This window comes from Phaseolus vulgaris, chromosome 6 (genome assembly GCF_051622355.1).
Source record: "Phaseolus vulgaris cultivar YP4 chromosome 6, ASM5162235v1, whole genome shotgun sequence".
Classification (NCBI taxonomy): Eukaryota; Viridiplantae; Streptophyta; class Magnoliopsida; order Fabales; family Fabaceae; genus Phaseolus; species Phaseolus vulgaris.
Window position 1 is genome coordinate 12195300 of NC_143503.1, and position 17834 is coordinate 12213133.

The 17834-nt window shown below is 35.2% G+C and overlaps 1 pseudogene; it reads right to left on the reverse strand.

Annotated features, from left to right (window-relative positions):
* Positions 1-11059: 11059 nt before the first annotated feature.
* LOC137838931 (small nucleolar RNA R71) lies at positions 11060-11165 on the reverse strand (annotated as a pseudogene).
* Positions 11166-17834: the final 6669 nt, after the last annotated feature.

The following is a 17834-nucleotide window of genomic DNA, read 5'->3' on the forward strand; positions in this document are numbered from 1 at the left end:
TCTTGTTAATTGTTGAGTTGTGTGCACTTTAATTTCAAGAGCTCTTTAATTTCTTGCAATTTAAGTTTCTGTTTTAGAATTTTAATTGAGTTTTCTTGCTGTTTTTCTTTTGCTCCAAGTGTTTGTGGAAAGGTTTATGGCACTCATAATTCTTATGAGTATGGTTGCTCTTTTGGAATGGCATTATCCTTCCTAGAGTTTACCTTAAGCTTCCTTTCACTTGTTACAATTTGTGTTGTGTCTTTTAATTTTTGAATCATGTCAAGTTTTGTCTTAGTCATGTTATTCCATATATGTCATTACTTCTAGTAGTACTTTTATTGTTTTGATTGTTTCTTGCTTTGGTGTCATATAATTTTCTGAATTGATGTTGATCCTTTGTGCATTTTCTTTTTTTAGAATTGAGTTCATACTTGTATTCTAGACCTATACAAGTTCCAATACATCATTTTCTATTATGTCTTTGCTAGTTCATCATTCTGTTTTTTTATTCCTATTAGGATTCCTCTGTTTCTGAAAAAAGTGCTTACTGTTTTTCCTTATTGCAACTGATTTACGTACTGTAAAATTCTGAAATTCTGGATTTGAGATATTCAAAGTGTTAGAAAAGAATAGAAAAAAGAATCATTCAAAAATATGAAGTACACAAAAAATGATAAATAAAATAAAAAAAGTGTACATTCCTGCCGAAAAAAATACGGTAATCTGGCAGTGATTTTGAAAAATTTATTTCTCTCAATTGGCTTACTGTTTTTAATTGATTCCAGTGCCATTATTGAGTTAACATCTTGAAGTTTCTGTGGTATAAATTTCATAATCCTGTTCGCTCTACAACGTTCCAGTTAAATCAGTGAATATCAAGCACAGTTTGCATAAAAAAAAAAATTTTCAGTAGCTAAATTTTTTTTTTTTGTTTTCTTCATCTACTCTAGTGCTTTTCCTTAGGTATTCTTTTGTGTGCCTACTTTTCTCATTGAGTTCTTTATTTTCTTGATTGTCTTTCATTCTTACTCTTTGAGTTTGTCTTACATATAGTATTCCTTTTGCAATTACCTTTCCTTGCTTATACCTTTTCTTGTTTGTCTTTATTGTTTCTTTGGTTTTGTGGTGGTTTGCTCTTAAGATTGGTGTGCTTGCTTTGACATATTTCATTTGAGGATTCCAAGGCCTCAAGATCAGATTGGAGCAAGAACATTATTTCTTTGAGAGTGATCTCTTTTTTCAGCCTCATTTCACTTCGGCAGTTTCATTGCCAAGCTCACTGTTTTTGCTAATTTTGTTTCTTAACTTGTTTGCTGTTTTTGTGTGTTTGCTGTTTTTTATTTGCAAAATGGCTGGCTATTCAAGTGGTGCATCTTACAAACAGCATTCTCCTTCCAAAGCTTCAGTCCTTGGTGAAGAAGAACATAGAAGAAGGAGGCATCACCATCATTCTCATGAAGAGAGCTATAACCGTGACCAAAGATATCACCAAGTGTTCAACATTGCTTGTAAAAAAGTCCCTAGTTTTAATGGTGATAGTGATCCTAATGTGTATTTAGAATGGGAGACTAAGGTTGACCATTATTTTCATGTGTATAAGGTCCAAGATGACCAAAAACTTAGATTAGTTTCTTTATCCTTTTTGGGCTATGCCAAAGAATGGTGGCATAAAATTGTAATGGACATTATATATCGCAAGAAACCTCCCGTGGTTTCTTGGAATGCTTTGAAAGAGTGTATGCGCGCGAGGTTTGTTCCTCCTTCTAGGAAGGAACACTTGTTGAAGTTCCAAAGGCTTCCTCAAGGACATAGGATGGTAGAAGAATACTTTAAAGATTTTGAAACAACTTTGACTAAAATGAATATGCATGCTAATGAAGAGTCAAAGATAAAATGGTTTGTACGTGGTTTGAGAAGAGATATTAGAGAAATTGTAGAATTAAATGAGTACTCTTCTTTAAAGAAAGTGTTTCGCCAAGCCATCAAGGTGGAATCCTATCTTTTGAAAACAACTTTCAAAAATACTCATGATGATGATTTCTACAACTCTTCTAGGAAGGATGCCAACAAAATGTCTACTCAAAATTCTCCTTCCAATTTTTCCAAACAAACCATATTTCCAAAAAACGTTTCTACTACAAAACCTTCTACTCCTAAGTCGCCTACCAAAACTTCAAATACCAAATGTTTTAAATGTTTAAGTTTTGGGCACATAGCTCTTCATTGTCCACAAAAGCAAATCTTAAAGATCAACAAAGTAAAACAAGACCTAACTCACCCACCTACCACAAGTAAACAAGAAAAAGACAAAGAAGGCCAAGTTGACATGGGTCTTATCCTTTCACCTCCAAGGTGTTTTCCTTCCTTATCTTTTTCATTACCCAAGGTTCCTATTTCACCACCATCTTGGTTAAAAAATGTTAGGGATGATTTGTTCATACCTCCTAATGGTTGTCACCATTTAAGAGGTCTTTTTCCAAAACATCACATCATTCCCAAACAAATTGACAATATTTGGTTCAACCAAATGAGTTTGGGATTTGGTACTTGTTATTGGTGAGTTCTTGACTTAGAACCATGATCCAACTTCTAAGAAAGTGCCTCTATATTTTCCAGCTCAAGGTGATTCCTCAAAGTGTCAAGAATCTTGTTCTATGTGGCTATTGGAATCACATCAAAAGTCGTACAGACAAAGCAGAAGGGCCCGTCGGCGCTTACTTTGTCATCAGCACACACGGGCAGGTCGGCGGGGCAAGGCAGCACCATCATCTTTTCGTCGTGCTCCTTGTGAAACGATTGGTAGATCTCGTCCCCCTTAGTCAGGCCGCAAGACTGCTCCCGCAGTGTTCACGGAGGATGTCTCTTTCAGAAGGGTTGAGTTAGCCCAGGGGTATAAAGTTTTGAAGTCTGGCAGGGGAACGGGGGCTCCTCCAGCGTTAGGTGGAGTCGCCTGGGCCAGGACAGGTTGGGAAGACGCAGGCCTCTCAGCCTGCGAAGATGAAGCGCCACGAACTTGTGTTGAGTCGTGTGCTTGTGAAGGAAGGTTTCGTGCTGAAGGAGGAGGGTTCGGGGTAATCTTTGTGCGAGTCATGATAGCAGCTGCAAAGGAAGAAGAAAGGAAAAATGATCAGGGGGTTACAGAGGCTGACTCGATCATAGAAGGAAGGTGAAAAACGAACGAATGTAGGTTCGTTGCGACGATTGACAAAGCCCTAAGTTACGCAGAAGGAGAAATGGAAAAACAACCCACAGCGTATGCACCAAGCAGTTACAGGATGATGCAAATCGGTGAAAATGCAAGGAAAACCAGCAGATGAAGGAAAGTAGTTACCTTTCGATGATCAGGAAGACGATGGAGGAAGATGGTGATCTAGAGCGTTGAAGAGCGTTGAGAGTTTTCGCAGAAGGAAGTTAGAGCGTTTGCAAGCACGAAGAAAGTGATGGAACAGTGGAGCGAAATGGGTTTAAGGGTTTTCAAAATGGTTTTAGGAAGCGCAAACGGCAAATGAAGAGAGCCGTTGATGAAGCCACGCGTCAGACGATGAGTGAGGGGTTTGGTGGGGCGTCAGAGCAGCAGAAGGTACAACCGCTTGGAATTCTGCGTCAGTGCCACGTAGATCGGTGTTAACGAAGGCTCTTTCAGTCTTTTCGCTAGACAAGTCTTCGCTTAAGACTGGGGGGCTTGTGTACCGCCCTGGTGGTCGGGTGTGATGACGTGGCATCCTCCTACAGTATAGGCGTATTGACAAGGCGCCAGGTTGGCAGAAGGGAAGGAAGTCGGGGGGCTCGTGTAGTCGCCAGTTGTTATATGGGCGTGTTCCGATTTTCAGCTTACTAGAATCGGCGATCGCCAGGTTGAAGATGAAGTCGCCAGATGTAGATTCAGACGACCTAGTCATTGGAGATCGCCAGAGCGAGCACATCGCCGAAGATGAAGGAGAAGCAGATTGTGAAGGCGGCCGGCGAGACCACAGGGAAGGTGTATGAAGGCCCCTAACTCGCCAGTTCCAGTAGAGATCGCACTCCTAAGTTAGCTATGCACTGGGCAGTACCATGCATAAGTAACTTAGCCAAAATGAGAGTAGAAGCAGCGCCAAGTCAGGGAGCCTCCAGATGATGGCACGTGTACAGTTGGATGTGAGCCACGTGTCCAAGTCTGTAACTGCCAGGAGAGAGAAAGCTACCAAGTATATAAGAGTTCTTAACAAACTTTCTGAGGTACGCACGTTCAGTTTATACACTTTACGCTGGCGAGTGATAGAGCTGACTGTGAGAGAGGATTTGCACGGTTCTTGTTCTCTTAGTTTTTGGTGATACCGTCACTGACTTGAGCGTTGGAGTGCGATCGGCCGCAGCGGCGCCGCTCTGTTTCTTTGCAGGTTCTTGAGGTAGATCCCGGAGAGGAACGGAAGTGAGAAGCGGTGCGCACGTCGATCCTTTGACGAGGCGGTTTCCAGCGTTCCGGTCAACAGGCAGGATCAACGTATAAAACTGAAGAACTTGGCAGGGGGTAATTTATGTTCACTGTTATAGTAGGTTGAGAGAGGCAGCACTAGCCATTGGGTGTGGAGGTTGCGGAAAGTCACTCTTCAAGTAGTAGTCAAACTGGTGGGAGGACCTAATGGTGTTATGGTGGTGTGAAATTGCTGTTTAGTGTTTTGAAGCAGTCCAGCATTACAATAGTAGTAGTTTGGGGCTGTTTTTATGATATATCTTTTTTCCCTCCTGTTTTGGGATGCCTCTTGGAGGTCCTAAAAAACAGGGTTTGGGTTATGTAAAGGGTTGGGATACCCCTTTTGTATCCCCTTAATTTAACTTAATTCTTTGCTGATAAAAAAAAAATGTTGTTCCTAAAGGGCTTATGAAGTGGATTCCTAAGGGAAATAAAGCTTTATTTGATAAATATAAACAAGATGGACCCACATTCATAAGGGGACCAAATCTTTGTACTTGAAAATCTCTTTTGTAGGAAATCTTGGAGGAGAGCAAACAATTGTGGTACTTGGACAGTGGATGCTCCAAGCATATGACAGGGGACAAATCAAAGTTCCTGAGAATATCCTTTAAGCAAGAGGGTCATGTCACCTATGGAGACAACAACAAAGGAAGAATCCTTGGGAGAGGATCCATAGGAGATGAGAGCATCTTGGTGATTCATGATGTGCTCTTTGTTGAAGGCCTAAAGCATAATCTGCTGAGCATTAGCCAACTTTGTGACAAGGGATATCAAGTGATGTTCAAGTCAAACACATGTGAAATCTGTCTACCCAACACCAAAGAGGTAATGTTGGTAGGTAAGAGAGTTAACAATGTGTATCTTCTAGATATCTCTTCACCATGTTCAATTGGATGTCTTCTATCCAAGCAAGATGAATCTTGGCTTTGGCATAGAAGAATTGCTCATATTCACATGAATCATTTGAACAAGCTAATATCAAAAGATCTTGTGATTGGGCTGCCAAAACTCAAGTTTGAGAGGGATCACATTTGTGAAGCATGCCAAAAGGGGAAACAAGTGAAAAGTTCTTTTAAAACCAAAAATGTTGTCTCTTCTTTGAGACCTCTTGAACTTCTTCACATGGATCTCTTTGGACCCTCTAGAACTATGAGTCTTGGTGGAAATTATTATGCTCTTGTTATTATTGATGATTTCTCTAAGTACACTTGGACTTTGTTCTTGGAATCAAAGAGTGATGCCTTTGCTACATTCAAAAAGCTAGCAAGAAGACTTCAAAACACAAAGAGCAACAACATAGGTTCTATAAGGAGTGATCATGGAGGAGAATTCCAAAATGAGAAGTTTGGAAAATTCTGTGAGAAGTTGGGGATTTTGCACAATTTCTCTGCACCAAGAACACCACAGCAAAATGGAGTTGTAGAGAGGAAGAACAGGTCTCTTGAAGAGCTTGCAAGAACAATGCTTAGTGAATCATCACTTCCTAAGTATTTTTGGGCAGATGCAGTGAGCACCTCTTGTTATGTGATGAATAGGGTGCTTATAAGGCCCATTTTGAAGAAAACTCCATATGAACTTTTCAATGGAAGGAAGCCTAACATCAGTCACCTCAAAGTCTTTGGCTGCAGTTGTTTCGTTCTTAACAATGGAAAGGAAAGCTTGGGAAAGTTTGATGAGAAAGCGGACCTTGGTATATTCATTGGTTATTCACTTACAAGTCATGCATATAGAGTCTACAATAAGAGGTTGATGACTGTAGAAGAATCAGTTCACGTTGTCTTTGATGAGGTAGATCGCAGAATCAGTCAGATCCCAAAGACCAGTACTGAGGAAGCTGAACAGAGCATCAGTTTGGAAAAGCTAGAAATTTGTGCAGAAAAACAACCGGTTGATTCGCAGAAACAACCGATTGAAATTCTGCAACAGAGTGAGCTGCCGAAAGAGTGGAGGATTCCTAGAGATCTGTCAGTGGATAACATCATAGGGCAGATAAAGGAAGGTGTCTCCACACGTAGCTCCATCTCAAACTTCTGCAGGCACACAACTTTTGTCTCTCAAATTGAACCAAAGTCAATTGAGGAAGCTCTCAAGGATGAGAAGTGAGTTGAAGCTATGCATGAAGAGCTAAATTAGTTTGAAAGGAATGAGGTATGGTTTCTTGTCCCTAAAACTAATGAAATGACTATTATTGGTTCGAAATGGGTTTTCAGGAACAAGCTAGATGAGGATGGTGTGATCACAAGGAACAAAGCAAGGCTAGTTGCCAAAGGCTACAATCAAGAAGAGGGCATAGACTATGGTGAAACCTTTGCTCCTGTTGCTAGATTGGAGGTTGTGAGGCTGCTGCTGGCTTTTGCATGTATGAGTGGTTTCAAACTCTTTCAAATGGATGTAAAGAGTGCTTTCTTGAATGGCTACATCAATGAGGAAGTCTATGTAGATCAACCACCGGGCTTTGAAGATCACAAGTATCCCAACCATGTCTTCAAGTTGAAGAAAGCTTTGTATGGACTGAAACAAGCTCCAAGGCAGTGGTATGAAAGGCTTAGCAACTTTCTGCTATCTCATGGTTATGAAAGAGGAATGGTAGACAAGACTCTCTTCATCAAGAAGTCAAATGCAGAAATAATTCTTGTGCAAATCTATGTTGATGATATCATCTTTGGTGCTACACAAGATAGATTGTGTGAAGAATTTGTGGCTGCAATGAAAGGTGAGTTTGAAATGTCTATGATGGGAGAACTATCTTTCTTTCTTGGATTGCAGGTTAAGCAAACAAAGGATGGGATCTTCTTAAGTCAATCAAAGTATTGCAAGGAGATTCTCAAGAAATTTGAAATGGAGAATTGCAAAGAAGCAAGCACTCCAATGCCATCAAGCTGTTACATGGATGCTGATGTTGTTGGAAAGAGTATAGATCAAACAAAATACAAAGGTTTTATTGGATCTTTGCTATATTTAACAGCTAATAGGCCGGACATCATGTTTGTGGTGTGTCTATGTGCAAGATATCAAGCAAATCCTAAAGAGTCACACTTCAAAGCTGCAAAAAGAATTCTGAAATATCTCAAAGGAACATCATCTGTAGGATTATGGTATCCTTCTCACTCTCCAATACATTTAATTGGTTATTCAGATTCTGACTTTGCAGGTTGCAAGCTAGATAGAAAGAGCACAAGTGGCACTTGTCACCTTCTTGGCTCAAGCCTAATATCATGGCATAGCAAGAAGCAAGCATGTGTTGCTCTCTCTACTACTGAGGCTGAATATATAGCTCCTGGTAGCTATTGTGCACAGATTCTATGGCTCAAGCAACAACTTGCAGATTTTGGTTTACAAATCAGCAAGGTTCCCTTGATGTGTGATAACACAAGTGCCATCAATCTTACCAAAAATCAGATTCAGCACTCAAGGACCAAACATATTGAGATAAGACATCATTTCATCAGGGATCATGTACAAAATGGGAACTGTGAAGTGAAGTTCGTGGAAACCAAACTGCAGCTAGCTGACATTTTCACAAAGCCTTTACCAAAAGAGAGGTTTTTCTTCTTAAGAAATGAGTTAGGTATTCTTGATCCTAATAATCTCTTTTAAATATGTTTTTGATACATGCTAAAGTCTATTTGTGAAGACAAATAGGGGGAGAATTTATTGGTTCTTGTATATCTTTGTCTGATACTGCATAAAATGTTAAAATCTCTGATATGAAAGTATTTTCTGCTGCTGCTGATAGAAACAACCGATTGTTTCGTGTAAACAACCGATTGTTTATTATTGTTTCATGCTTTAAAAGAGTAATAAACTGACTTGCTGCTGTAAGAAGCTTTGGATAGTATAAATGTTTTTTCTGCAAGAACTGTTTCAGATTTAATCAGATCAAACACAAGCACCAGGGATTTGTCTTCATCAAATAGGGGGAGATTGTTGAACCAAGTGGTGTTCAAGCTTTGAAGAATCCAAATTATTTGAAGGATGTTGAAGCCTCTGCTGTGCTTGATGTTGCTGTGCTGGTTTAAGCTTTGTTCTAGGGTAGTTTATATGTTGTAATCCACCCTATGATTAAATCTAAAGCATTAGCATTCTCAATCTTTGTGAAAACAAAATGATTTCAAACTAAGTAAAAACAACCGATTGTTTTGTCGAAACAACCGATTGTTTGTACTTAGGTGTTTTGAGAAAAAGTTTGAAAACTGTTTTGAATGGTTAAACTGTTAAGTACCAAAACAACCGATTGATTCGAGGAAACAACCGATTGTTTGTTTTGCGACCATAACAGAAAAACTGTTTTCTTTGACTAAGCTTTAAATGATTTAACTGTTTACGCTCCGGTCATTAAATGCTTTGACCAATCTTTTAATACAATTTAAGAGTTTGTTAAGATTTGATAACAAACTACATCTTTGAATATATTCAGAAAAACAGATTTAAGAATTAAGAATCTTTGACAAAGTTTTTCTAAGAGAGTTTTTCAAAGTGTTGAGATTGCTAAGTTGTTTGTGATTGATCAAAGTGCTGGAATAGGATTCTACTTGTATTGATTTCAGATTATCTTCTGTAACAAGTGATAAGTGTCTAATTTCAGTAATATTTCATATTAAAATATAGACACTTATGAGGATTTATTGCTAATTTACATAAAAAATAATCCCTAATTTATGAATTTATACCTTTTTACATTTTTTATTATCTTTATTTGAATAAGAGTATTTTATTCCCAAATTTGGTGTTAATTGCAGATTTCTAAGGAAGATTGGAGATTTGGATTAAAGATGAATGATTTGAGCTAAAAAGATAAAGATAGAAGGTCCCAGAATGGAAAAAGATACAAATGAAGATTGGGTTTTTTTATGTTTTATCATTTAGCCTAACCCTAGAAAACTAGGATAAATAGAGGGCTAGAGGCTCAACCTTAGTGTGCCAGATTGAGAGGAAAACACCATAGAGTGAATTGTAACCCAATTGGGAGAATGGAAGGTGATAGAAGTATGCGTGGCTAATTCTACCCTTTGGGATTAGGAGTAATCTGCTCAAACTCTTATGTATTGAGGTGATATTTTATATATTAATATTCAGTTCTTGATTGATTATTGGTATTGTTGTTTTACTTTTAATTTTCCGTGACAAATTGAGATTCTTAAATCTGACCGGGAGGTATTTTTAGGGTTCGGACCTAAGCAACAATACTTAACATATTTGAGTGCTATAAATAGACTTAAAATGTTAATTGCTATTAAATGTCTGAGCTTCGTTCTAAGTTGTTCTTATAATTATGCGAGGGATCGATAGTTAGGGGACATTCTTAAGAATTTTATATGCGAGGAATCGATATAAATGATTTTTATACAGGCATCAATTTCAATCCAAGAACTTAATATTGACATGCTAATCAAAATACTTGAGAGTGAGAGAGATGAAACTAATCCTTATTTTTCCAATTGAAACAACTAATTCTTTGTTGGTTTTCTTATTGATCAGTGCCAACATAATTAATTCAAAACTCTTTTAATTGTTCTGTTTTTATATTTAGCGATTATTGTACTCGATAATTCACTGTTCCTGGTGGGATCGATATCCGTCCTTAGGGACAATTATTACTTTTGACAAACGCGGTGCACTTGCCGTAAAAAGTCATCAAGTTTTTGGCGCCGTTGCCGGGAAACAGATTTGAATTGTTGAGTATAATTTCCTAAATATTGTAAATATTTTATTTTATTTTGATTTCTTTTGATTTTGTTTATTTTATTAAAATTAGATTTGATTTGATTTTAGTATAGATTTGCTGTTTTTAAGAAGAAAAAAAGTTATTGTTTTTATATTATTTTCTTTTCTTTTCTTTACGTTATTTATTTTAGTTTATTTTTATTTTATTCTGTTTTGATTTTGTTTTGTTTTATTATATTTTATTTTAGGATTAGTTTACGTAGTTTTATTAGGTAGTTTTATTTAGATTTACGTAACTGTTATTTATTTGTTTTAATTATATTTTATTACTAGTTTTAGTTTTTATTTTATCTATATTTTTTTTTTTTTTTAATATTTTTGTTATTTTTCTCTTAACGTCGTTTTAGTGTTTTATTTTTGTTTTTGTGTTATTTTTATTTTGTTTTACATATTTTTTTTTATTTCAAGTTTTTTTTTAATTTATTTTATTTTATTTTATTTTTTAAGAAAAAAAAGTACTCTGTTTTTTTTTTTTCTCCACTAATATGTTTTAGGAAGAAAGCAACATGACAGAACAACAAGCACCACCTCCTAAGAGGACACTTGGAGATTATGTCATGTACCAAGGACCAAGACATTTTTCTACTATTGCAATACCTACTACTGCCAAGGCCTTGGAAATAAATCCCAATTTTCTCACTCTCATCCGTGCCTATCAATTTACAGCAATGGAACATGAGGATCCATATTCACATTTGGATACATTTTATGAATTGATAGGAACAATGGGTTTTCAATCAGGTGATCTTGAAAATGTTTATATGCGCTTGTTTTCTTTTTCATTGGCAGGAAAGGCTAAGGAATGGCTCAAATCACTTCCAAATCAGAGCCTCACTAGCTGGAAGGATGTAGAGGAAAATTTTTTGCAAAGATTTTTTCCAATTTCTCGCTACATCAAAGCAAAGTCTGAAATCTCTATGTTCAGACAAGGAGCAAATGAAGTCTTTTGTGATACATGGGAAAGATTTAAGATGATATTGAGAAAATGCCCAAATCATGGGTTTGAAGATATTGCTCAACTGAGCATATTCCTGAATGGTCTCAGATCTGACATAAAGATGCTCCTAGATGCTGCAGCTGGTGGCACAATGATGGCCCTTGATGTAGAACAAGCGACAATAATTATTGATGCATTGGCATCAACTGATTATAAAGCCCAACATGATGGACAAGATCTTCATAATAAAGGGTTGTTAGAAGATGCACTCTTGGCTAAAAATAAGATTCTGACACAGCAGATTGAGCAACTAACTGCACAAATGGCTAAATTGCCCCAACAATTATATGTTGTTCATTCATCTCAAAGCCAAAGTCAGTCAATCAGGTGTGATTTTTGTGGAGATGTTCATCCTAATGGTCACTGTTTTTATCAGAACAATTTACCTGAAGTTGAGGATCCATCCATGCTTGAAAGAATGAATAAAGTTGAAGACGCTCTGACAAAGATTGTGAGCGCGCAGGACAATATTGTGAAAGCGCAGGACAATAACATGGCCATGATTAGGAGCATAAAGATCCAGATGGGACAACTGACCAAACAAATTGCACAAATTCCAGAGGAACAAAATGGCCAGTTTTCAGTCAATAGCCAAACCAATTCAAAAGAGCATTGCGATAATGTAGTGGCTGAAAAAGAAGAAAAAGATGAGACAAAGGGGAAGAGAGATGAGAAAGAGAGAAGTGAGGAGGAAAAAATAAAGAGGAAAAGTGAAAATAAGGAGAGAGGAGTTCTTGAAAAAGATTTATCATATCCTCATTCTCCTTCAAAAAAAGATAAGGAAAGAAAATTCTTTGATAAATTGCTCCCTAAAAATTATTTTGCAGGAAATTTGAAGCAAGATTCAACATTTGAAAGATTTCAAAAGAATAGGAGCTATATTTAAGAAAGAAATATAGAGCTGGAGGATGGATACAATGTCATTATTCAAAAAGGCTTGCCTCAAAAATTCAAGGACCCAGGGAGTTTTAACCTTCCCGTGTGTATAGGTGCTTTATTAGTAGCCAATGCTTTATTGGATTTGGGAGCAAGCGTAAATATAATTCCTTTGGCAATGCTGAAGAAAATAGGGGATTTGGAGATTAAACCCACCAAGATGACTTTAAAGTTGGCTGATCAAGTAACCAAGTATCCATATGGTGTGGTTGAAGATGTTCTCGTCAAGGTGGATAAATTCACATTCCCTGTGGATTTTGTTGTGATGGACATGAAAGAAGATGAGGAGGTTCCCTTGATACTTGGAAGACCCTTTATGAAGACTGCTAGAATCATAGTTGATGTCGACAAAGGAGAACTTCAAGTTAGAACTCAAGATGAGGAGGTAACTTTAAATCTTTTTTATGGTCATAAAAATTTTAATGCAGGGGAAGAATGTGTACAGAATGATGCAACAAAGAGAGTTGTCCATCTTGAAATAAACAGGCGTCAAGCTAGATGACGTTAAACGAGCGCTTACTGGGAGACAACCCAGTCCACATTTTAGTTTTATGTTGTTATCTTTGTTTATTTTATTTTTCAAAAAAAAAATATAAAAAAGAAATCTTGTATGCCTCCTAATCATTTTGCAGGTTATGTATTTTGACCTGAGGACAGGTTCTATTAGTAAGGGGGCAGATCCAGCAAATGAAGCAAGACTATAGATAAAGATTTTAACAAAAAGCTGGATGACTTCTTAAGAAGAGAGGATTGAGCAAAAATATGGTTCTATCTATCTAATTCTCTTTTCTTTTCAATTATTTAAATTTTATTTTCTGTTTAGTTTTTATTTATTTTATTTTATTTTTTGGTTATTTTGTTTTTTGTTTATTTGTTTTTTTTTAGTTTGTTTTAATTGCTTATTTTGTATTTTGAATAAATTTGTTGTTTTTTATAGTTTGTTAGTTTTAGGTTTTGAATTTTCTTTCTTGAATAAATTTCCAGTTTTAATTTGTTTGCTTTCTAGTTTATTTTTCTCAAATAAAAAAAAACTAGAATATTAATTTTGAATTGTGGAAAAAAGAATTTGTGTTTAAATATTAAATAGTGAGATGAATTAGACACAGGTTAGAAAAGAAAATTAGAGTGAATTTTTATTTAAATGTAGTTAAAATTATGATACATGAAAATTTAATAGGATAATTGATTAGGACAAATAATGACAAGACAAAAAGGAATGAGACCATTTAAACCAAGTGAGTATGTGAACCTGAAACAGTTTTTGAGAGTTTTATTGATGAATTGACAGTTGTGGTTGCTTAATTTTTATTTTTGTTGCATCATAAAAGAGCATGAAGATGATTGAGGTATTTGTTTGTGTTAAGTAGAAGCCAAGGCCAAAAAGCCAACCTTTATATTAGTATTCCATTTTTTTTTATCCCCTTTGGGCCAAGAATTTTTTTGTTAATATTGCACCTTAACCTTTATTGATATAATTTCCTACCCTTTAGCATGTCTAAGGAAGGAGAACATAGATGCAATACATATAGAAAAGGGAATGGTTGGTTCTGATTGTGAAAGTTCAAAAAGTTTAAAATAGGAAGAATTTTTTCCTATTATTGAAAAAAAAAAGGAAAAAAAAAACAAGAAACAGAAACATAAGAAGAAAAAGAAATAGAAAAGAAAGATAGAAAAATTTCATGAAAATCATGAAAAAAAAAATGAGGAAAAAGGTGATATCGAAAGAAAGTGGTAATTAGATAACATATATGTTCTCTATAATTGAATTGTAGGTATGTTCTTCTTCTTTAAGATGTGCCTTTTGTTATCTAAGAAAAACCAATATTTTTTGGAAGTCCAGCCTCATTACAACCCTGGAAAAGACCTCAAGATTCATGTTTCTAATATGTTTGTGATTTGAAGATGAAATGAAAAGCAACTATGATTTGTTATGATTTAGTGAAAATAGAGAGAAACACTTACCTCTGTGAGCATATGAGAAGATATTCCTTGATGAATTGCCATTTGTTTGTTTTGATTTTATCTTGGAAGTTGATTGTGTCTATAATTTTCTATATTTGAATTTGGAAGCATCATAAGTTTCTAATTTGATCTGTTGTTTAGTGAATTAAGCTGTTTGATATTTAAATTCAAATATATTAATTTACTTTGCTTGAGGACAAGCAAGATTCTAAGTTGGGGAGAGTGATAAGTGTCTAATTTCAGTAATATTTCATATTAAAATATAGACACTTATGAGGATTTATTGCTAATTTACATAAAAAATAATTCCTAATTTATGAATTTATACCTTTTTACATTTTTTATTATCTTTATTTGAATAAGAGTATTTTATTCCCAAATTTGGTGTTAATTGCAGATTTCTAAGGAAGATTGGAGATTTGGATTAAAGATGAATGATTTGAGCTAAAAAGATAAAGATAGAAGGTCCCAGAATGGAAAAAGATACAAATGAAGATTGGGTTTTTTTATGTTTTATCATTTAGCCTAACCCTAGAAAACTAGGATAAATAGAGGGCTAGAGGCTCAACCTTAGTGTGCCAGATTGAGAGGAAAACACCATAGAGTGAATTGTAACCCAATTGGGAGAATGGAAGGTGATAGAAGTATGCGTGGCTAATTCTACCCTTTGGGATTAGGAGTAATCTGCTCAAACTCTTATGTATTGAGGTGATATTTTATATATTAATATTCAGTTCTTGATTGATTATTGGTATTGTTGTTTTACTTTTAATTTTCCGTGACAAATTGAGAATCTTAAATCTGACCGGGAGGTATTTTTAGGGTTCGGACCTAAACAACAATACTTAACATATTTGAGTGGTAGGAATAGACTTAAAATGTTAATTGCTATTAAATGTCTGAGCTTCGTTCTAAGTTGTTCTTATAATTATGCGAGGGATCGATAGTTAGGGGACATTCTTAAGAATTTTATATGCGAGGAATCGATATAAATGATTTTTATACAGGCATCAATTTCAATCCAAGAACTTAATATTGACATGCTAATCAAAATACTTGAGAGTGAGAGAGATGAAACTAATCCTTATTTTTCCAATTGAAACAACTAATTCTTTGTTTGTTTTCTTATTGATCAGTGCCAACATAATTAATTCAAAACTCTTTTAATTGTTCTGTTTTTATATTTAGCGATTATTGTACTCGATAATTCACTGTTCCTGGTGGGATCGATATCCGTCCTTAGGGACAATTATTACTTTTGACAAACGCGGTGCACTTGCCGTAAAAAGTCATCAACAAGTGTAATCCTTGTACTCTGTTGAACAATTTTGTTTCTGTGTTTGCTGAGATTGGTTGTGTGTTCTTGAGGTGTTCAAGATCAGCAATCTTAGTGTTGGCCAAGGAGAGTGTGTTTCTTGAAGTGTTCAAGGTTATTCTCTTGGTTGTTGTGTAAGTGATCAAATGGTGATTGCTTAGTGGATATCCTCAGAGTTTCTGAGAAGACTGGATGTAGCTCTGGATTTGGAGTGAACCATTATAAACAACTGTGTACAATTTCTCTATCCCTATCTCTTTAAATTCAGTTTTGTCAATTAAAAACTAGTATAAACAACCGATTGTTTCGGTAAAACAACCGATTTTTTCGGTAAAACAACCGATTGTTTTTCCAGTATTGTGCTTTTGCTTTATGTTTTGAAAAACTGAATTCTTAATCAAGGTTTTCTTGAAGTATTTTTCATTCTAGGCTTAAAAGTTTACGAAAATCCTTCTTAAACAATTCACCCCCCTCTCGTTTAAGGCCATATTTTCTAACAGTTCTCACTTGTTCTCTTCTCAATTTAATATCCTTTTGAGATTCTCTTTCTCTTGTTATGTGCAACAAATTGAATTAATAACTTTAATTGTGTTCAACGAATCTCACTCTGCAATAACTTGTTGTATTCATTTGATGCTTGATAAATAAACTTGTTCTTGTTCTCCTCTCTGTCTTGATGGTTCCTAAAAACATATTGGGAAACATTTAAGATTACCAGTGATTTAATATATTCAAATTCTTAGAGCAAATATATCACTAAATAACATATTCTGAATATCTTAGAATATCAAGTGAATTATTTGTACATTCCATTTTTAGATATTAATTCAAAACACATAATCAATATTTTTAAGTTTGGAATAAATCAGTCATTTTATTTTTCTCATTTTCAAGTTTCAAAGAATGTCTTAAAAAACATAGACAAATTAGTCTCATGATATATTCGCTAAAGCTTGTTTGAAAACATTTTGAATTTCAATTTAAAACACTGTGTTTTTATTTATGATTTATATAAACTAACACAATTAAAACACATTTAGAACATATGTAATAGTGAAAGGATTAAGTATGAAAACTTCCCTATCACTTGTTCATTTAGCCATGATCTTCGTCTGCTACGTTCACTTGATCATCGTTTGGGTTGTTTAAGGCTCATGCTTTTCTTACAAGCATCGTAGCACATTTATCATCATCGTCTGATGCATTTGTCTTTAAGTTCTTTTTGTGTTTAGAATTTGTCTAACACGTATTTGACTCTTGGTCCATTGAGTTCTTTGTAGACTTCGTCTACTAGTCTCAATAGAGTCCTTGAGTAATTCATTCATTTGACTCTTCTTCTGTCACTTATTTTGTTGGTCTTGCTAGCCATGAATAATTCTTTCTATGTTCATCGTCTAGTCCACTTTGTACTTATCATCTTCTTGTGCTCTCAGTTTTATCTTGTAATCTCATGGGCACATTGTTTGTCTGATGACTTCATCTTGACATTCTTAGTTGAAGTTGTAGTTGTTAGAATTTGAGGCCTTAAACAAGAGGGGGGGGGGGGGGGTGAATTGATTTTGAAAGATTTTCGCAAAGATTGAAGGTAGAGTGAAAAGCTATGAAGATTCTATTCAATAAATAGAAAACTGTTTTAAGTTTGATTCAAGAAAATCAACTTGTTGTTTTCACGAAGCAACTGGTTATTTATACTAGCAGATTTGAAAAACAATGTTAAAACAATTTAATGAGTTTAGGGATAGAAAGATTCACACAAGATGTTTATACTGGTTCAGTCTTAACCAAAAGCTACATCTAGTCCTCAACTAACCACTGAGAATTCACTATGTAATCAAACCTAAATTACAATACGGACACTAAAAGTGATGATCTTGAACCCCTCAAGAACACACACCACTCTCGGCAAACCACACAGTTTCCAGAAACACCTTCTGAAACTGCACCACACCAGAACACACAAAAATACAATATTCAAGGAAGAAGAGGAACAAAATACACCTAGGTAAATCAAAGCTTAAAGTTCAGAATTACAATACATAATCCTATTCCACACTTAAGATGATCCAAAAGCTTTTTGAAATCTTGAAAATTGTTTTTGATTTATCTCTCTTTCTTAGTTAATGCATAGGAGCGTAAAATAACCTTTTTATACTCCAATCAAATTGTCAAAGCAGTTAAATCAAAAACCAAAAGTTGTTGGAATCATTTAAAACAAATTAAAACCACTTAGCAGAATTTTGTTATAGTTTTCAGAAAAACAACCTGTTGATTTATCGAAACAACCGGTTGAATCTGTTTGATAGCAAAGCCAAAACAAAGCTAAGCTTTCTCAAGCCATTTTGAAAACCACTAAGTGTCAAACAACCGGTTGAATCGACATTTCAACAGGTTGAAATTTCACACCTTTTTAAAAAACACATCTTTTTAAAAAGGTAAAGATTCAATTGCCCTTGGATCATCTT